The 20,547-nt window shown below is 37.1% G+C and overlaps 1 protein-coding gene across 1 annotated transcript in view; it reads right to left on the reverse strand.

Annotated features, from left to right (window-relative positions):
* Nucleotides 1-20,547, reverse strand: part of LOC124798641 (organic cation transporter protein-like) — a 78,606-nt gene that overhangs the window by 16,757 nt on the left and 41,302 nt on the right. The gene's annotated exons all lie outside the window — the stretch shown is intronic.

Genomic DNA, 20,547 nt, shown 5'->3' on the forward strand with positions numbered 1-20,547 from the left:
TGGCAAAAGGAACACTTACTGGGTGTCACTACCAAAAAGAAACCATTGTGACAAGTAGCACTGGATGTTCAACAGCCTTAACAGTCTTCAACAAAACATACAAACAATAAAAAATATTGATGATGTTTGAAAAGGATAGATTACTACTCACCATATAGCAGAGATGCTGAGTCACAGATAGGTACAACAAGACTGTCAAAAAAGTAAGCTTTTGGTCAAAAGGCCTTCTTCTGAATTAGACACATACACACACACATTCATGCAAATGCAACTCTGTAATCTTGCTGACACAATAAAAGCAGACAAAGTTATATATTTATGTCATACTGCAGAAAAATGCTAACACATTTATACAGACTAGAAAACTAATTTTTAAAAATATTAAGGCAGTTGTACAAACCGAAAAAAGTTTTTAAAATCATGTTTGCACGTAGATATACAGAATCAGGAAACACAATTTTCCACTTGTCTACAATTTCACTTTTTCTGTATTTTCAGCACTACATTGGTCTTCCTTTTTTCTCTCTTCATGAAGCTGGTTTACACTTGAAGAAGTGTTTTACATGATTCCCAGTTTTAATTTCCTAATTTTTTTATGAATTTGCCTGCAAATATTGCTTCAACTTATAAAAATATCCAGATACGACATGTTCCTTCAGGTTTCTTTTGAAGGTGTGCAGTTCCATTATACCAAGTGGCATCATGTTATAAAATAAGCTTTCTGCTTTTCTAGGGTCCCTGTCTGTCAGTTTCAGTCTTTTGCTGCCAATATGGTAATTTTCTCTAGTTCTTGTATTGTGGTCATGAAGATCTCTGTTTATAGGTGCTGTACAATTTATCACCAAAAGAAGTATTGTCTCATATATGTACAGACCTAGTACAGTTAATATTTTAAACTCTTTAAATCTGTTTTTGCACAAGTCCTGCAGTATTAGTTTTGCTGTGTACCAGCTGGCTTTCTTTTGAAGTTTTAAAATTCTCTGAATGTGTGCATGTGCTGTTCATTTCCACACTGGATATTTTCTTCATTAAGAATGAATTTGTACTCATTTATTGGTATGGATTTCCCATGTCAGAAAGTTGCCCATCTCTGTACCCAGAAACCTATTGCAGCCCACTTCTTCTAGGTCTGCAGCCCCAATGATCAAAATGAAATCTTCTGAGCTGAGAGTTTCATTTGTTGAAATTTTGTACAGGTTCTTTCTTACTGTTGATCACTAGATTAGTCTCTGCAAAATATCTTTCTGCCATTATATGTTCTCACAGGCTCTCTTTTCCAAACCATTTATCAAGTCATTGCAGTAAAGCTGTGTTGTTGGAATTCACAATCATTTTTTCGATTACTGCAATGGGAAAATCATTTATGCAAGGTGTCCCAGTAGAAATGGTCAGTATTCAGGGATATGAGTGAAATGATCATTTGATGCAACAGCGTCTGGTAAACATGGGCTCTAAAATGCATACCTCAAGAGCTATGAGCACTTCTTCATCTTCAGCCTTCTTATTCTTGTTCTTCTTCTTCCTACTGCCTTTCCATTGAAGTAGGGTCCTCTTTTTAGGTCAATGTACATAATTTCTTATGGTCTAACACTTCCTGTGGATTTTGGCTTCTTTATCTTAGATCGGTATTTGTAGTATCTAGCCACCATAATTTAGGTCTTCTACATTGTCTCTGTCCTTCAACAGTAAGATGATAGGCTGAGCTGATAATGAAGTAGGCAGTGCCTGTATGATATGTCCATACCACCAATGTCTCCATTCTTGCATCTTCTCATTGACTGAAGCCTCTCCAGATGATTGTTAAGATCATTGCATTGTTGATATGGTCAAACAGGGAAATGCCTAATGATGTTCTCAGTATCCACATTTCCATGAAAATTCTAGGTGTGGGCCAATACTTGGTACAATATAATGCATCTGGCCTCACTATTCTGTGGCATATCTTTGATTTCATGTGGATTGGCATTTTCTTATCACAAAGAATATCAAGATATCTCTGAACCTAATTACTCTGATTCTGTTTGCACATCTTCATTCACATAACCATCACTCTGCGGTTGCGGGTGTAGTACCAGAATGTGTCCATCATGCTAAGGGGAGCTACAGTGATTTGTATAGTTTCAGGAGATGGGTTTGTTTGAGGTAGTTACTCTTGTGGATGTTTAAAACGTGATCAAATCTTTGTAGACAATCATATCATATTTAGACTTGAGTTTCTAGATACTTCCTGATACCCACCAGAAGAATCACATCCGTAAGTCTATTATGGTAACAGAGAGCAGTCAAGGCAGAACTGAGTCTTGATGAATGCCAGCTGTCACAGGAAAGCTTCCAGTCAGTCCTACAGAGGATCACCCCTGGATGCTAGTGTTTTTGTACAGCATTTTTACCCAGTCTATGTAAGTTTGAGAAGCTTGATGATTGTGAAAAGCATACCAAATCATTTGCTGTGGCACTCAATTAGATGCCTTCTCGAGGTCAAGAAAAGCAAGATGCAGTGACAACCTTTTTTTGGGAAATTTCTCCATCAGCTGGTGTGCAGCAAAAATTTGTCTCTCATGCCTCATTCCTTCACAAACCCACATTGATTTACTGAGAGCTGGATTATATTCTGCAGCATGTCACTAAGAAATGTTCAAATATCTGCGTAGGGTGGAAGAGGACAGGGGTTCGGTAGTAATTAGTACATTCGGTGTGGTCACCCTTGCCCTTAAAAATAGGTACTGTGTGTGATACCAAACAACCAGTTGGTAGGTATATGGCTGCAGTGAATGATGGAGTTGAGGAATTCTGCCAACCAGGTGCTCAATTTTTTGTTAAGTCCCTCAATTTCCCTATGTCTCCGGGAAGGGCATCTGGGCCTGGAGCCTTTCCATTTTGCATGTTACGAATGGCACATTTGACCTCATCTGTTATGATACATGGAAGTGGTCCAATCATAACACTGCCTTTTTGTATTGGTGGGTGATGTAAATCAGTATTGGGTATTTCACTGAAATACTCGTGCCAACTTTCTAGAAACATTATATTGTCATGACCTCACAACATGGTTTCAGAAAGGGTAAATCTACAGAATCAGCAATTGTCAGTCTAACAGAATACATTTTACAGTCCTTAGATGAGAAAAAGGTTGTCTCTGCAATGTTTCTGGATCTTTCAAAGGCATTTGACACCATTGACCATGAAATGCTGATACAAAAATTAAGCAACTATGGCATTCGGGGGCAACCAGGTGAATGGATAAAATCATACTTGTGCAACCGCAAGCAGTATGTATCATTAGGAAACTCATACCAATCAGAAACCAAATCCATCAAATATGGAGTGCCGCAGGGTTCGGTAATGGGGCCATTGTTATTTAATGTATTTGTTAATGATATAGGTGTTGAGGAGGAAGAAAAGAAAATATTGTATGCTGATGACATGACAATACTAAATAGTGACCAAAATATGGAACAGCTTGAGAGAAGAGCATACATATCTGCAAATGTCACAGCTCAATGGCTGTTGGAAAATGAACTGGTTATAAATCTAAAAAAGACTATGTATGCAGTGTTTAAAAACAAGGAAACGGCTGTAGACATGGATTTAGAGGTTGACGGAACAAGGCTGGAAGAAGTAGAATCTGCTAGATTCTTAGGTATTCTTGTGGATAATGAACTGAAATGGAAAAAACATATTAATAATGTCTGTAAGAAACTGAGCTCTGTCATATTCTTAATGATGCAGCTATCACAGTATTCAGACAAGAGCCTTCTGTGTACAGTGTATCATGGACTTTTCGAACCATACTTACAGTATGGAGTGACGGTGTGGGGAAACTCAAACAAACAAGAGACAAAACGAGTGTTCACATTACAAAAAAAAGCAATTAGGACCATTTTAAGATTAGATTAGATTAGATTTACTTTCATTCCAATTGATCCGTAGTGAGGAGGTCCTCCAGGATGTGGAACATGTCAGAAAAACAACAATACATGACAAATATTTACAACTAAAACAAATAAGCTAATGTACCATTCCACAGGTCCCAAGTGGAATGATCGTCATTTTTTAATGAACACTAAGAGTCATTTTACAAATACTATTGCACTGAATTTAAAATAAAAAAGTTTTTTATTTATTTATAAGGTAAGAAACATGTAATACAACTACTGTAATACTTATTTACAATGAACACATTACTGCACTGAAATGGTGCAGAAGTTAGATTATACTTACACACTTACACACACACAAGCACACACACACACACACACACACACACACACACACACACAAATTTTCAGTGAACACATTACTGCACTGAAATTGTGCAGAAGTTATGTTGTACTTATATACAAATCAGTTGGTTTTCCTAAGAAATTCATCAATGGAGTAGAAGGAGTTGGCCACCAATAAATCCTTTAGGCTTCTCTTAAACTGAATTTCATTGGTTGTTAAGCTTTTTATGGCTGCTGGCAAGTTATTGAAAATGTGTGTTCCTGAATAATGCACACCTTTTTGTACAAGACTAAGTGACTTTAAATCCTTGTGAAGATTATTCTTATTTCTAGTATTGATTCCATGAATTGAGCTGTTGGTTTGAAAAAGTGATATATTTTTAATGACAAATTTCATTAAGGAATAAATATATTGGGAAGCTGTAGTTAGTATCCCTAGTTCCCTAAACAGGCTTCTGCAGGATGTTCTTGAGTTCACACCACATATAATTCTTACTGCACGTTTTTGTGCCCGGAAAACTTTAGCTTGGCTTGATGAATTACCCCAGAAAATAATCCCATATGACATTATGGAATGAAAGTAAGCATAGTATGCCAGCTTTTTCATTTTTATATCCCCTATGTCTGACAAAATACGCATTGCAAACAGAGATTTGTTAAGACGCTTCAGCAGTTCTGTGGTGTGCTCCTCCCAGTTGAATTTATTATCAAGCTGTAATCCCAAGAATTTAACACCGTCCACTTCTTCTATCTTCTTGTCATCATATGTTAGACATATACTCTTGGGACACCCCTTACAAGTTCTGAACTGCATGTAGTGTGTTTTTTCAAAGTTTAGTGACAAAGAATTGGCTAGGAACCAGTGATTAATGTCCACAAATATTTTATTGGCTGATCTTTCTAAGACTACACTTGATTTGCTATTTATTGCAATGTTTGTATCATCAGCAAACAAAACAAACTTGGCATCTGGTAATGTTACTGATGACAGGTCATTGATATACACAAGAAAAAGTAACGGCCCCAAAATGGAACCTTGTGGGACCCCACATGTAATTAGTTCCCAGTTGGATGATGCCTGATAGCTTGATACATGTCTCTTTCCTAATAACACCCTTTGTTTCCTGCCAGAGATATAAGATTTGAACCATTTTGCAGCATTTCCTGTTACACTATAATATTCTAGTTTACTTAAAAGGATATTGTGATTTACACAGTCAAATGCCTTTGACAGATCACAAAATATACCAGTTGCCTGCAATTTTTTGTCTAATGAATTAAGTACATTTTCACTGTACGTGTAGATAGCCTTCTCAATATCAGAACCTTTTAGAAATCCAAACTGTGACTTTGACAGTATGTTATTTGAGATAAGATGGTTATAAAGACGACTGTACATTACTTTTTCGAAAATTTTTGAGAATGCTGGCAACAGTGAAATTGGACGGAAATTTGATGCTATTTCTTTATCTCCCTTCTTAAACAGTGGCTTAACTTCAGCATATTTCAGCCATTCGGGAAATATTCCACTGATAAACGACTGGTTACACAGATAGCTTAATATGTTCCTTAGCTCAGAATCACTTTCTTTAATTAACTTTGTTGATATTTCATCATACCCACTAGATGTTTTTGATTTTAAAGATTTTATGATGGACGTTATTTCTGTTGGGGTAGTGAGGGTCAAATTCATATTATGGAAGTTACTTGAAATGTCTGGTCTAAGGTAATCCATAGCAGCATCTACCGAACCTGACAACCCCATCTTTTCAGTAACAGTTATAAAATGTTTGTTAAAAAGTTCTGCAACACTATACACATCTGTCACCAATGCATCATTTACTCTTAATGCTATTTGTTCCTCTTCATGTCTGGTTCTACCGGTCTCCTCCTTCACTATATCCCATATTGTCTTTATTTTGTTATCTGATATGACTATCTTTTCCTTGTAATATATTTGCTTTGACATCCGTATTACAGTCTTTAATATTTTGCAGTATTTCTTATAATGTGCTATAGCATCAACATTGGAAATGTTTCGGATTGACAGATACAGTTTTCTTTTTGTTTTACAAGATACCCCTATTCCTCGAGTAATCCATGGCTTCTTTGTAGACTTTGCTCTAACCTTGGTAAGTTTTGGGGGAAAGCAGTGTTCAAATAAGGTAAGCACTTTATTAGCAAAAATGTTATATTTTTCATTCATGCCATGAGCACTGTAAACATCAGTCCAGTGAATGTCTCTGAGGAGTGTCCTAAAATAATCAATTTTTGGCTTACTGATTACCCTCTTGAGCTCAGATTTAACAGATTTTATATCCTGTTCAGTATTAACATTTAACAGAAGGAACTGCATGTCATGGTCTGAGAGGCCATTGACTATTGGTTTTGTAATATAATTTTGTTCATTTGACTTTTCTATAAAGATATTATCAATGGCTGTTTGTGAGCAAGTGGTTATCCTAGTGGGGAACTTTACTGTGGGAATTAAGTTGAATGATAGTGTTACTAACTCAAATAGGTTCTTATTGGGAGAGTCTTTAAGGAAATCTACATTGAAATCACCAGCAACCACTATTTCTTTGTTTTTGGTTGTTAAATGGGCCAGTACAGCTTCAAGGTGGTTTACAAACAGATTAAAGTTACCTGCAGGTGCTCGATATACACTTAATATTATGAAAGATTTTTTGTGAAAATCTAATTCTGTTGCACATGCTTCCATATGCTGTTCTAGGCAAAATTTATGAATGTCTATGTTCTTAAATTTATGACCGTTCCTGATGAATGTGGCAACTCCTCCTTTCTCCATTTCTGATCTACAAAAATGAGATGCTAACCTAAACCCTGTAACACTTAAAAGTTCTATACCAGTGGTCACATGATGTTCAGAGAGGCAGATTATGTCAGCTGGGTTTGAAGACTCTAATTCATCTATGCAGATAGTTAATTCATTAATTTTATTTCTCAGTCCTCGAATATTTTGATGCAATAAAGATAGCTGACATTTCACATTGACTGACTTAAAATTGGGTGGAGTTAAAATATCTGCTGACAGTTGAAAATTCTTAACCAATGGCTGTTTATGTTGATGTAATAAGCTGGAATTATGTTTTTTGATTTCTTTCTCAAACTGAAGGTTTGTCTCAGTTCTAACCTCTCTTAAAATTTGTTTTCTTTCTGTCCTCCCTACCCTAAAAAAGGGTCTTTTCTGAATCCTATAACCACTGGTATTTTACCACTCATGACAGTGCCTCCCCCCTTTAACTTTCTTGCTATTTCCCCAGCCAATTTACCCTTCCCCTTCCTGTTGAGGTGAAGGCCATGCCTAGTATAATCCCACCTACTGATAGAATCAACATGAACCACACCAATGTGTGACCCCGCACCCGACATGAGCAGCCGTTCCAGCTCCAAATTAACTCTCTTGACAGAAGAGTTCAAATGAGGTCGGTCATGGCGCCCAAGAACAGATACAAACTCAACACTGGTATGCCTCGATGCTGATGCAATCTTCGCCAGGTCACACTCTACGCTGTACCCAGGATCTCTGTCAATACTGTTACCTGCCCCACCCACTATAACCACGGTGTCTTCCTTAGTGAAATCTTTGCAAAGTGATCCTAAATCCTCTGTCACCTGCTCCAGACCAGCACTAGGTTTAAAAAAATTGGTGACCTGGTATTCTGATCCTCTGAAACATGCAGAAACTGTTTCAAGAATTTAGGTATCTTAACTTTTTCATCATTATATATATACAAAACAATAATGTACATCACAAAAGGTAGTGAGGACTGGATTACAAATGCTAGTGTACACACCCACAATACAAGAAAGAAGAATGAAGTACGGAGCATACCCCACCGACTGGCAATGCTAGAAAAAGGACCCCAGTACTCTGGTATCAGACTACTAAGAAGTCTGCCCAAAACCCTGCAAGATAGTGTACTTCACAATGAATTTACAAAGAAACTTAAAGACTATCTCATTGAAAAAAAGTTTTACAGTGTTGCAGAATACTTATGCCATTAAATTTGTATATATTGTTACTCATTATCAGTGATGTAAAAATGTAAGCTAAAGGTGTAGAAAAATAATTGATAAAGAATTTTAATACTTTGAAATGTCCTATATTACACGTACATTTACTGTACATGATGTAATCTTACAGGATCAAATAAAATTCAATTCAATTCAATTCAATTCAATTCAATTCAGCTGCCAATCATTCTTATCTTGTACAAATCTGTAGTATCCTGACCTGCTGTACACAATGTTTGGGCCAGCCAGGAGACCATTTTTTCCAATTCTTTAGTTGTTAGCTGGTTATATAAATGTTGGTGGTGATTTGCTTTGGTCTCTGCAACTGCTCATTTTGCCTCATTCTTGGTGGGTTTCTAGTTCTGAAGGGTCTCCTCATTCTGGAACGAAATCACTTCTACTTCAAGCTCTTCACTTTCCATATTTCCGGAGGAAATAGTATGGACAAGAGCAAACTGTCTAGTAAACATGGGCTCTAAAATGAATACTTGTTCAGTGGAAGATATGATAAGGATGAAGAACAAGTGCTCATAACTATTTAAAGTATACGCTTTAGAGTGCATGTTTAGCAGACATTTTTATCTTGTTTTGGTCCATACAACCTCCATATAACCACCTCTCAAAATATGGAAGTCACAGAGCTTGCTATAAAAGAGAATTGCTTCACAGTATTGAAAATGAATATGATCCCCTAAAAGGGTCAAACATGTCGGTAATATTAAATAATTTCACAACCAAGACTGTTTTTATTCTGGAATAATTCGAAACTGGTTACTGTGGCACCATGCCACAATGAAATTGAATAATTTTTAGATGAAGAAGTGCTCATAAGTTATGAATTGTAGGGTCCATGTTTACTAGGGCTTTTGCTCTGAATGATCATTCCTCTCAGATCCTTGAATACTAAACATTTCTCCTAAGAAACCATTTATACAAGACAAATAGCATAAGTCCTGAAACTTCCTGGCAGGTTAAAACTGTGTGCCAGACCGAGACTTGAACTCGGAACCTTTGCCTTTCATGGGCAAGTGCTCTACCATCTGAGCTACCCAAGCACAACTCACAACCCGTGCTCACAGCTTTACTCCCACCAGTGCCTCATCTCCTACCTTCCAAACTTCACAGAAGCTCTCCTGTGAAACTTGCAGAACTAGCACTCCTGGAACTAGCATTTTTTCCAGGAGTGCTAATTCTGCAAGTTTTGCAGGAGAGCTTCTGTGAAGTTTGAAAGGCAGGAGACACGATACTGGCAGAAGTAAAGCTGTGAGGACAGGATAGCTCAGATGGTAGAGCACTTACCAGCAGAAGGCAAAGGTCTCAAGTTTGAGTCTTGGTCTGGCACACAGTTTTAATCTGCCAGTAAGTTTCATACCAGCACACACTCTGCTGCAGAGTGAAAATTTCATTTCAGCACTACTGCATATTTGACCTCTTGAATACCAACATTTTTCTCTGTACTTCCAGATTAATATTTTATTTCAACTCACTATTACCTGTTTCCCACTAAAGTTTTGTACTATCTGCATCTTTTCCTTTTATGCCACAGCAGCACAGTGGCTCTAGAAGAATTCTGTGGCAGGCACAATAAAAAGCTTAGAAGTTATGTAAGCATAAACCTAATAATTTCTTCTGAGCTTCCAGAATCTCATTTATGTGTTATGAAATTTTCCATTTTTCTCCTTTCTGAACCCATGTTGTGCTCCATTTAAGACAGAGCTTGCCACGGCATACCAAACTGCATGTGAGTAGGATGTGCAGGCTGCATAGAGGTTGAGGCTTGGCCTGTCTCAGCTTTGCTCAACTCTTCACATTTCATTTGGTATTGTGGTGTGGCATTTTCTGGTCAGCAAAATCCTCTTTGATTTGGCAGAATCATGGTGTCAGTGCTGTTTATGCTTCACCATTTGTTTGTGGAATGAAGAACATTCATAGGTCCAGTGCTGCTTGCATAAAAAGAGGCAGTCTAGCAATCTATTGTCACATGCCTTTGAATATGAATGGGAATGACAGAAGAGAAGGATGAGAATTCTAAAGGCCTATTATGCTGTTGCATAATTGATGAGTACTGCAAATCTGCTATGAAACAACATTACAATACCATGTAGAAATAATTTAAAGATTTAGTTGACAATGAAAGAGCGAAAAATTACAATGACTGACACATGTGATTTATTGATCTGTAATTCAAGAAGCACTCTGTGAAAAATTTACAGGCATGGAACACATGAAGAAATTGGTGGTATGAATAATGAAATTTCTGAGGTCACACTCAATATTCTACTTCCAGTTGCAACAGTTTTTGATGGAAATGAACAAAGGGTATGTAGACTTTATATACAACTATTAAGTATGCTGGTTAAGTCAAGGGGCATGCCTGAAATGCTTTTTCAATTTGAAACCCTCTATTATTGAATTTATGAAAAAAAGGAGCACAGAAACGAAAATTAAAACATCCAGACTGGATTGCAGACCTCGCATCGTAGGTGGACTTGACTGAGCACTACCCACAGTAAGACACTGAAATGTGGAAAAACTTATTTCCAGTTAGATGGAGATGCATTTACAGAGAAAATCACACAATAGAAGGGGCAAATTCCAACAAGCACAGTCCAGCTGTCTAAGATCACTGGTGTTAAAAAAAAATAAATCTGAAGAATTCGTTGTGGCATTGAGAGAATTAAAACAATAATTTTCTAAATGTTTTGAGGATACTGCGAATGTCACATTTGTTTTTGAACTGTTTCCAAGACTGTCTGTGATTTCATTTGAAAGTGCCCTGTGCTTGTGCAGGTCCGACTAGTTGATCTGCAGTGTAATTCTCATTTTGAATACAAATGCTTTTACATTAAAACTGTCCAGGATGTCTATATTGTTGTCCTCAGGTAGAGTTTCTACATCTCCATATCAAGGTTACAGAAGTGCTCCCATATTTCAATCAACATATATGTGTCAAAGATGTTTTTCAATTATGAAATTGCCACAGTTGTTATTGTCAAATTATAAGTCACAATTACATGGCTTTCTGGGTGCAGAAATCTGTGAAACTGCCTGAATCTGACCATATGCTGACAGTTTGTACCAGATGAAAATTATATTATGTCTTCAGTGCACCAAAAATCATTAAATAATACTGAAAATTAGTTTTGTTTGTTATCCGTGTTGTTGAGAAATATGAAACATGAAACCAAGCCATATGAAGTGCAACTGCAGCGCCATTTAAATATGATGTGGACACTGTTTTTCTCGTTTCCACTTCCTTCCTCTCAGACAGTGTCGCATGGCAGTGGGGGGAAGTGTGTTGCCAGTCTGAGTGCTGTGGCATGTGAGACAGGGCACAGGTTGTGAGCCAAGTTCTTGGTCACCACTGTTTTAAGATTTTTTTTTTTTTTTTTTTTCATTGTCATTCTTTTGTTAATCACTGTATCTACTATTTTAGATGGAACAGTTGTTATAATCAAGGGTCTATAGTTTCCTGGGTATCCTTTATCCCCTCCTTTAAATACAGGCATTACCTTGCTCCATTTTAAGTATTCTGGGAAAACTTCTTGCTATACTACTAAATTTGTCAGAGATTCAGGGCTTTTGCAAGATATTGTGGGCTCACTGCAAAAACCCGTTAAGTGCAGATTTTGTCATTTTTGGGTTGTGTATGCAGTCTGTATCAGAAAATGATTGTGTTTTGTCTGGAGAAACTAGTTAAATGCTAAGAAGTTCAACAAATGTGGCAGAAAACTATTAAGTGCACAGTTAAATATTCTGTACAGCACAAATCATTCAGGTACACTTAAATGATTTTTCCTGCATTTTGTTGATAGTGTTGGTGAAATTATTTGAACAACAACAATCCATCAAATATTATGTAAACAGTATGACATAAATATCATTGTTCATTAATTGAAGGATATCAAGGATAAATTTTATTAGCAGACTTTTGTAAATCTGCGTTCACTATTATTGCCAACAGATGGCAACAGCGCTCATGATCCATTGTTGGCCTCTAATAATGTCACATTACCTCAACAATGTGACGTAAGTATCATTGTTGATTGCTAAAAAAAAAAAAAAAAAATTTCAAGAAGTCCCCTGCTTGTGCCATTGGCCAATAAAATGATACCCACTGAAGATGAAAGTGCAGGTAAGCGATAAAACGATACTCTAAACATGAACTTAATTCTTCCAGTGCACTGACATTTTAAAATGTATGAAGTAATTTTATTTCATATTTTTATTTTAAGGAAATGAGTCTGAAACTTCAAGTGCATCAACTGGAACCAGAACAAATGATGCAAGCGGAGTATATGATGAAGTCCCCACATGGTCAACAGCACAAGATAAACCAAAGCAGAAACTGTATCAGATGAGCTGGGTGGAAGTCATTTTAGTGAAGTGGTCAGGCTTGGTGCTGAAGACAATGATTTTGATTCTGATTGTCCTGTCAAGGATCCTGACTATGAACCATATTCCAGTGATGTAGGCAGTACAAATCTTATGATTAAAGAAATCAGTGTCCTAAAAGAGAATAACAGTGGTAAATAAACAAAATGGAATAAAAGTGATCCCAAGACATGGAAGAAGAACATGATTAAAAAGTATAAAACTGAATCTTTTTCATATGAAATGAGGTACTCCTTTTGTGGAAGCTTCTGGGACTGCAGTTATACAAGGAAGAAAGATTTTATTTTTGTTAACACTGTGAGTCTAGCTCCAGCAAAAAGATGAAGTACAGATCAGCCAATGAAACAATGTAAGTGTGGTGTCACCGCCAGACACTTCACTTGCTTGGTGGTAGCCTTTAAATCGGCCGCAGTCCGTTAGTATACATCGGACCCGCGTGTCGCCACTATCAGTGAATTGCAGACCAAGTGCCGCCATACGGCTGGTCTAGTCTAGAGAGAATCCCTAGCACTCACCCCAGTTGCACAGCCGACTTTGCTAGCGATGGTTCACTGTCTACACATGCTCTCATTTGCAGAGACGACAGTTTAGTATAGCCTTCAGCTACGTCATTTGCTACGACCTAGCAAGGCGCCATATTCAGTTACTATGAATGTATTCTGAACAAATAATATTGTGAATCATGTACCGTCAAGAGCGACATTAATCATTAATGGATTAAAGTTAAGTATCAAACTAATTACATCCACTTTCTGAATTCTAATTCCTTGTCACGTTCCAGACCTCACGTCAGTATAGTTCTTCCCTCTTCATGCCAGCCTGCGTGAGCTAAAATGCGTGCATTTCAGCCTCTACTAGTAACACGGTGTTGGCTCTTCTGCCAACACAACAGTAAGAATTCTAAGATTCACTAATTAAATAAAGACAATAAAAAAGTCAGAATCTCTAAGAACTTCTTTATTAAAACCTTACATGTTTCAGCTGATGTTACTGATACTGCATATAAAGGAAAGGCAGAGGGCAAACTTTTCATAGACAAAAGAATTCCACATAGAAAAATTAAACCAAATGATGCACAGAAAGTTAAAGAACACATAGAAGAGTTTCCTACAATGGAGTCTCACTACTCTAGCAAATCCACAAAATGGCTGTACTTAGACCCCATACTAAGTATATCTAAAATGTATAGCCTGTATGAGGAAGAATGTAAGGATTTCAAACCAGTAAATGAAATAGATTATAGAACAATATTTTGTCAGAACAACAATCTCACCCCACACAAACCTAAAAAGGATCAATGTCAAAAACATGTGAGTTATGAGTAAGCAAAGAACAATAAAGAAAATAAAGCTTGGAAATGAGCATATTGCAAGGAAAAATTAATGCAATCAAGCAAAAGTTGCTGATACAGAAAAATGTAAAGCAAACAAGACATTTATATGTTCCACACTTGATTCACAATCTGTCTTACAAAGACCTTGAAGAGGAGTCAGTCAAATGTACTACAGTCTCAAAATATGTGCATACAGTTTCACGATCTGTGAACTTTCTGAGCAAAATGTTGCATTCTGCTCTGTTTGGACTGGGCTAAATGGAACAAGGGGTAGCTCAGAAATCTGTACCTGCGTCATGAAATACAATAAAGAGATTTGACCAGATATAAAACACATTTATTTGTTCCACAATTTATTATTAATGTTACTGTACAACCTAGGTTTCAGGTTATAAGCCCATTTTCAAGTACTGATTCCCAAAGATGATAATACATTGATAAACATGATGATGAGGCAATATAATCTCAACTTCTTAGGTACTGATCCAATTTCTTAGGTACTGATGTACACTTACATCAATGACCATTTTTTTTAACAAATTACATCCATTGTTACACATTCGCCAATTACACTACAATGACCAGACTAAAGTTATGCATCAGCTAAGATATTTTTAACTATGGTGGATTGGGGCCAAAAGTTTTCCTTCTATCCTGGGGTTGTAATCTCATCTAAAAGAGGTGAATAATTAAATGGGGTTTGCTCATTTAATAATAGATGTGGGGATATACCCTTCCATTTTTTAATTTCTAAAATTTCTAATTGGTCGAGTTTGGCCCCCTTTTTCTCTTTGTGTAGGATTTGTACATCCATTGAGTATTTGTGGTTAGTATTCAGGCAATGTTCTGCAAAGGCTAAATCAGGCTTCCTCAGTCTCCAGCTTCTGTGGTGTTCCTTAAGCCTGGTACTGATTGACCTCCCCATCTGTCCAATGTAGCAAGGCTGACACTCCCAGCATGTGATTTTATAAACCCCACTTTTTGTGAGAGCTGGTTTTTTTCCTTTTGTATTGAATAAGAAAACACCTATTGTCTGAGGTACATAGAAAAACACATAGAAACCCTTTGCACTGACTGCTGTGGCCGAGCGATTCTAGGCGCTCCAGTCCGGAACCGTGCTGCTGCTACGATCGCAGGTTCAAATCCTCCCTCAGGCATGGATGTGTGTGATGTCCTTAGATTAGTTAGGTTTAAGGAGCACTAAGTCTAGGGGACTGATGACCTCAGATGTTAAGTCCCATAGTGCTTAGAGCCATTTGAATCATTTTGAAACCCTTTGCCTTTAAGATATTACTTACGTTATTAGATGTTTTCCCTATAAAAGGTAATCTTCACCATTTCTTTTCCTGTTTGTCTGTGTTTGTCATTGGGGCAGTAGAAACCTGGCTTGTTTTTTCATCTTTTTACCTAAAATTTTATCAATAGTGTTGGGATTGTGACGTTTTTGCCTTCTTTTATTTCTCCGCTGATTGTCTTCAGTGTTGACGTACTGGCTGAAAAAATAGGGGGTGGAAGTGCAACTAGTGTCTACTGTAAATGATATAGCTGACAGATGCACAGTTGTGTTTCACAGTCTTTTACTTTTATTGTTCACAACCCCCAAATAATACACAGTTATATATGTATGGGCAGTGCGCTATTGTTTAAACTTTCCATAAGCCTCATTAATAGTTGCAGGCAAACCTCCACATACGGCTAAAATAGTTTACTATTGAATATCTATGAGCAGTAAAAACCTAACCACAAAGTGCACTGTTCATGAAGCATAGAAAGGTATGTATGGAGCAGACACTGTCATTGTTTTAGCACACGGCCTAATAGTGTAACACTTATTTCACAGTAAAGTTGAAGCATTGTTGTTGTTCTAACCACCACAGGTTTCTCATCTGAAACTGTGCTGTGGACTGACTCATGACCAAAACTTGGGCCCTTTTATATCATCACAACAATAGGCCCTGAAACTACACATAGTTCGATGTTTAATTTACAGAAATTACAATTAAAACTTGCCAGTTCATATTTTCTAAAAACTTATGGAGTTGTCTATTGGAACCTTTCCACATACAAAGAATATCATCTACATATTTGTATCAGTATACAACATATTTTGTCAGTGGTTCTCTCTTCATAAAATCAGTCTCCCACTTGTCCATGGATATTTCTGATAGTTGTTGTTGTTGTGGTCTTCAGTCCTGAGACTGGTTTGATGCAGCTCTCCATGCTAATCTATCCTGTGCAAGCTCCTTCATCTCCCAGTACCTACTGCAACCTACATCCTTCTGAATCTGCTTAGTGTATTCATCTCTTGGTCTCCCCCTACGATTTTTACCCTCCACGCTGCCCTCCAATGCTAAATTTGTGATCCCTTGATGCCTCAGGACATGTCCAAGCAACCGATCCCTTCTTCTAGTCAAGTTGTGCCACAAACTTCTCTTCTCCCCAATCCTATTCAATAGATCCTCATTAGTTACGTGATCTACCCACCTAATCTTCAACATTCTTCTGTAGCACCACATTTCGAAAGCTTCTATTCTCTTCTTGTCCAAACTATTTATCGACCATGTTTCACTTCCATACATGGCTACACTCTATACAAATACTTTCAGAAACGACTTCCTGACACTTAAATCTATACTTGATGTCAACAAATTTCTCTTCTTCAGAAACGCTTTCCTTGCCATTACCAGTCTACATTTTATATCCTCTCTACTTCGACCATCATCAGTTATTTTGCTCCCCAAATAGCAAAACTCCTTTAATGCTTTAAGTGTCTCATTTCCTAATCTAATTCCCTCAGGATCACCCGACTTAATTCGACTACATTCCATTATCCTCGTTTTGCTTTTGTTGATGTTCATCTTATATCCTCCTTTCAAGACACTGTCCATTCCATTCAACTGCTCTTCCAAGTCCTTTGCTGTCTCTGACAGAATTACAATGTCATCGGTGAACCTCAAAGTTTTTATTTCTTCTCCCTGGATGTTAATACCTACTCCAAATTTTTCTTTTGTTTCCTTTACTGCTTGCTCAATATACAGATTGAATAACATCGGGGAGAGGTTACAACCCTGTCTCACTCCCTTCCCAACCACTGCTTCCCTTTCATGCCCCTTGACTCTTATAACTGCCATCTGGTTTCTGTACAAATTGTAAATAGCCTTTCGCTCCCTGTATTTTACCCCTGCCACCTTTAAAATTTTAAAGAGAGTATTCCAGTCAACATTGTCAAAAGCTTTCTCTAAGTCTACAAATGCTAGAAACGTAGGTTTGCCTTTCCTAAGTCTTTCTTCTAAGATAAGTCGTAAGGTCAGTATTGCCTCACGTGTTCCAACTTTTCTACGGAATCCAAACTGATCTTCCCCGAGGTCGGCTTCTACCAGTTTTTCCATTCGTCTGTAAATAATTCGTGTTAGTATTTTGCAGCTGTGACTTATTAAACTGATAGTTCGGTAATTTTCACATCTGTCAACACCTGCTTTCTTTGGGATTGGAATTATTATATTCGTCTTGAAGTCTGAGGGTATTTCGCCTGTCTCGTACATCTTGCTCACCAGATGTTAGAGTTTTGTCAGGACTGGCTCTCCCAAGGCCGTCAGTAGTTCTAATGGAATGTTGTCTACTCCCGGGGCCTTGTTTCAACTCAGGCCTTTCAGTGCTCTGTCAAACTCTTCACGCAGTATCGTATCTCCCATTTCATCTTCATCTACATCCTCTTCCGTTTCCATAATATTGTCCTCAAGTACATCGCCCTTGTATAGACCCTCTATATACTCCTTCCACCTTTCTGCTTTCTCCTCTTTGCTTAGAACTGGGTTTCCATCTGAGCTCTTGATATTCATACAAGTGGCTCTCTTTTCTCCAACGGTCTCTTTAATTTTCCTGTAGGCTGTATCTATCTTACCCCTCGTGAGATAAGCCTCTACATCCTTACATTTGTCCTCTAGTACGGGGGATAAATGTGAGCCTATTGCCTGACCATCTGTTTGCTGGTAATAGCTCCCTTCTAAGCAGTAATAATTTTGATTGCAATAACATTCCCCTCTACTAGCAATGCTCAGCTGATCTTCTAGAGTTATTTTGTGTGAATACAATGATTGTGGCACAATATTTATACAGTCTTGCACTGGAATACTTATGAACAAGCTATGCACATCAAAAGAGACTAATGTTGCATTTGTTGGAACCTTAACGTCTGTTAACTTGTTAACTAAATCTAAACTGTCCTTAATGCTATATTCCCCTTTGAAGCTCAGCTTCTTCTTGAAGATGACGAGTCTTTTGGCAGTCTTGAGTACTGGAGCATGTATTGCAGATACCACTGGACAGATTGGCACTTCTGGTTTGCAGAGCTTTGGTAAACCATGCAAAAGAAAAACAACCCGCTATCACGAAAAGTGGGGTTTATAAAATCACATGCCGAGAGTGTCAGCCTTGTTACATTGGACAGATGGTGAGGTCAATCAGTACCAGGCTTAAGGAACACCACAGAAGCTGGAGATTGAGGAAGCCTGATTTAGCCTTTGCAGAACATTGCCTGAACACTAACCACAAATACTCAATAGATGTACAAGTCTTACACAAAGAGGAAACGGGGGCCAAACTCGACCAATTAGAAATCATAGAAATTAAAAAATAGATGTGTATAACCCCACACCTAATATTAAATGAGCAAACTCAATTCAATTATTCGCCTCTTTTAGATGAGATCACAACCCCAGGATAGACCAAAGCTTTGGGCACCAGTCCACCGTAGTTAAAAATATCTTAGCTGATGCATAACTCTAGGCTGGTCATTGTAGTATAATTGGTGAATGTGTAATAACGGATGTAATTTGTTAAAAAAAAGGGTCAGTGATGTAATTGTACATTAAGCTATGGATCGATACCAAAGAAGTTCAGATTATCATTGCCTCATCATCATGTTTATCAATGTATTATCATCTTTGGGAATAAGTAATGTACTTGAAAATGGGCTTATAATCTGAAACCTAGGTTGTGCAACAACATTAATAATAAATTGTGAAAAAAGGCTAAAACAGTGTTTGTTTAATTAATTTACAATGTTTCATCAAGAACCCACAGCTGATTCAATTAAAACACATTTCATTCTTCTCTGACACCTTTGGGATTAGAACAGGAATCAAAACATAGCTGCGTTGTTTCTGTACTTGGTTCATACAACAAATTTACACATTATTTAACATAAGTTTCTTGAATATGGTCATACATTCCTGGAAGTGGACACTTGCATAGTGCAACTGAATGTGCAATGAAGTATGTACTTGTTTATACCCTGCAGGATTGACTACACATATTCAGACCAGCAAGATCAAAAAGTTTTTGAAATAAGAAAGGTTCACCTTATGCAGTACACGAATTGAAAAATGGAGAATTAAAGGATTTGTTTAAAAATTCTGCATCTATCATTAAAAACAGAAGTAGTGACAGTCTCAGAAATAAAGTTAACTGGTTAAAAGTTAAATTCAAGGCAAGAGTGACAGTACAGATACAATCACTCATGAGATTATAAGGAAATACATACATCTGGTAAAGGACATCACTTAAATATGGAAATATTGACTTACAAGATCTTCATCCTAAGATTCTGCCAATAAGTGGAAAGAAAAAGAAGTGACATTGATGCAAAAATGGAGTCATTCCTGAGGAATTTTGTACTTAGTATAAGTCTCTACCTACTTCAACTGCAGCCACCGACACAGTTCCTGAACCTGGTATAGAAGAAAGTGACAATAGTGACGCAGATGTATAAAGTTTGTGTATGCAGTCTGTATCAGAAAATGATTGTGTTTTGTGTGGAGAAACTAGTTAAATGCTAAGAAGTTCAACAAATGTGGCAGAAAACTATTAAGTGCACAGTTAAATATTCTGTACAGCACAAATCATTCAGGTACACTTAAATGATTTTTCCTGCATTTTGTTGATAGTGTTGGTGAAATTATTTGAACAACAACAATCCATCAAATATTATGTAAACAGTATGACATAAATATCATTGTTCATTAATTGAAGGATATCAAGGATAAATTTTATTAGCAGACTTTTGTAAATCTGCGTTCACTATTATTGCCAACAGATGGCAACAGCGCTCATGATCCATTGTTGGCCTCTAATAATGTCACATTACCTCAACAATGTGACGTAAGTATCATTGTTGATTGCTAAAAAAAAAAAAAAAATTTCAAGAAGTCCCCTGCTTGTGCCATTGGCCAATAAAATGATACCCACTGAAGATGAAAGTGCAGGTAAGCGATAAAACGATACTCTAAACATGAACTTAATTCTTCCAGTGCACTGACATTTTAAAATGTATGAAGTAATTTTATTTCATATTTTTATTTTAAGGAAATGAGTCTGAAACTTCAAGTGCATCAACTGGAACCAGAACAAATGATGCAAGCGGAGTATATGATGAAGTCCCCACATGGTCAACAGCACAAGATAAACCAAAGCAGAAACTGTATCAGATGAGCTGGGTGGAAGTCATTTTAGTGAAGTGGTCAGGCTTGGTGCTGAAGACAATGATTTTGATTCTGATTG

Source organism: Schistocerca piceifrons, chromosome 1 (assembly GCF_021461385.2).
Source record: "Schistocerca piceifrons isolate TAMUIC-IGC-003096 chromosome 1, iqSchPice1.1, whole genome shotgun sequence".
NCBI lineage: Eukaryota > Metazoa > Arthropoda > Insecta > Orthoptera > Acrididae > Schistocerca > Schistocerca piceifrons.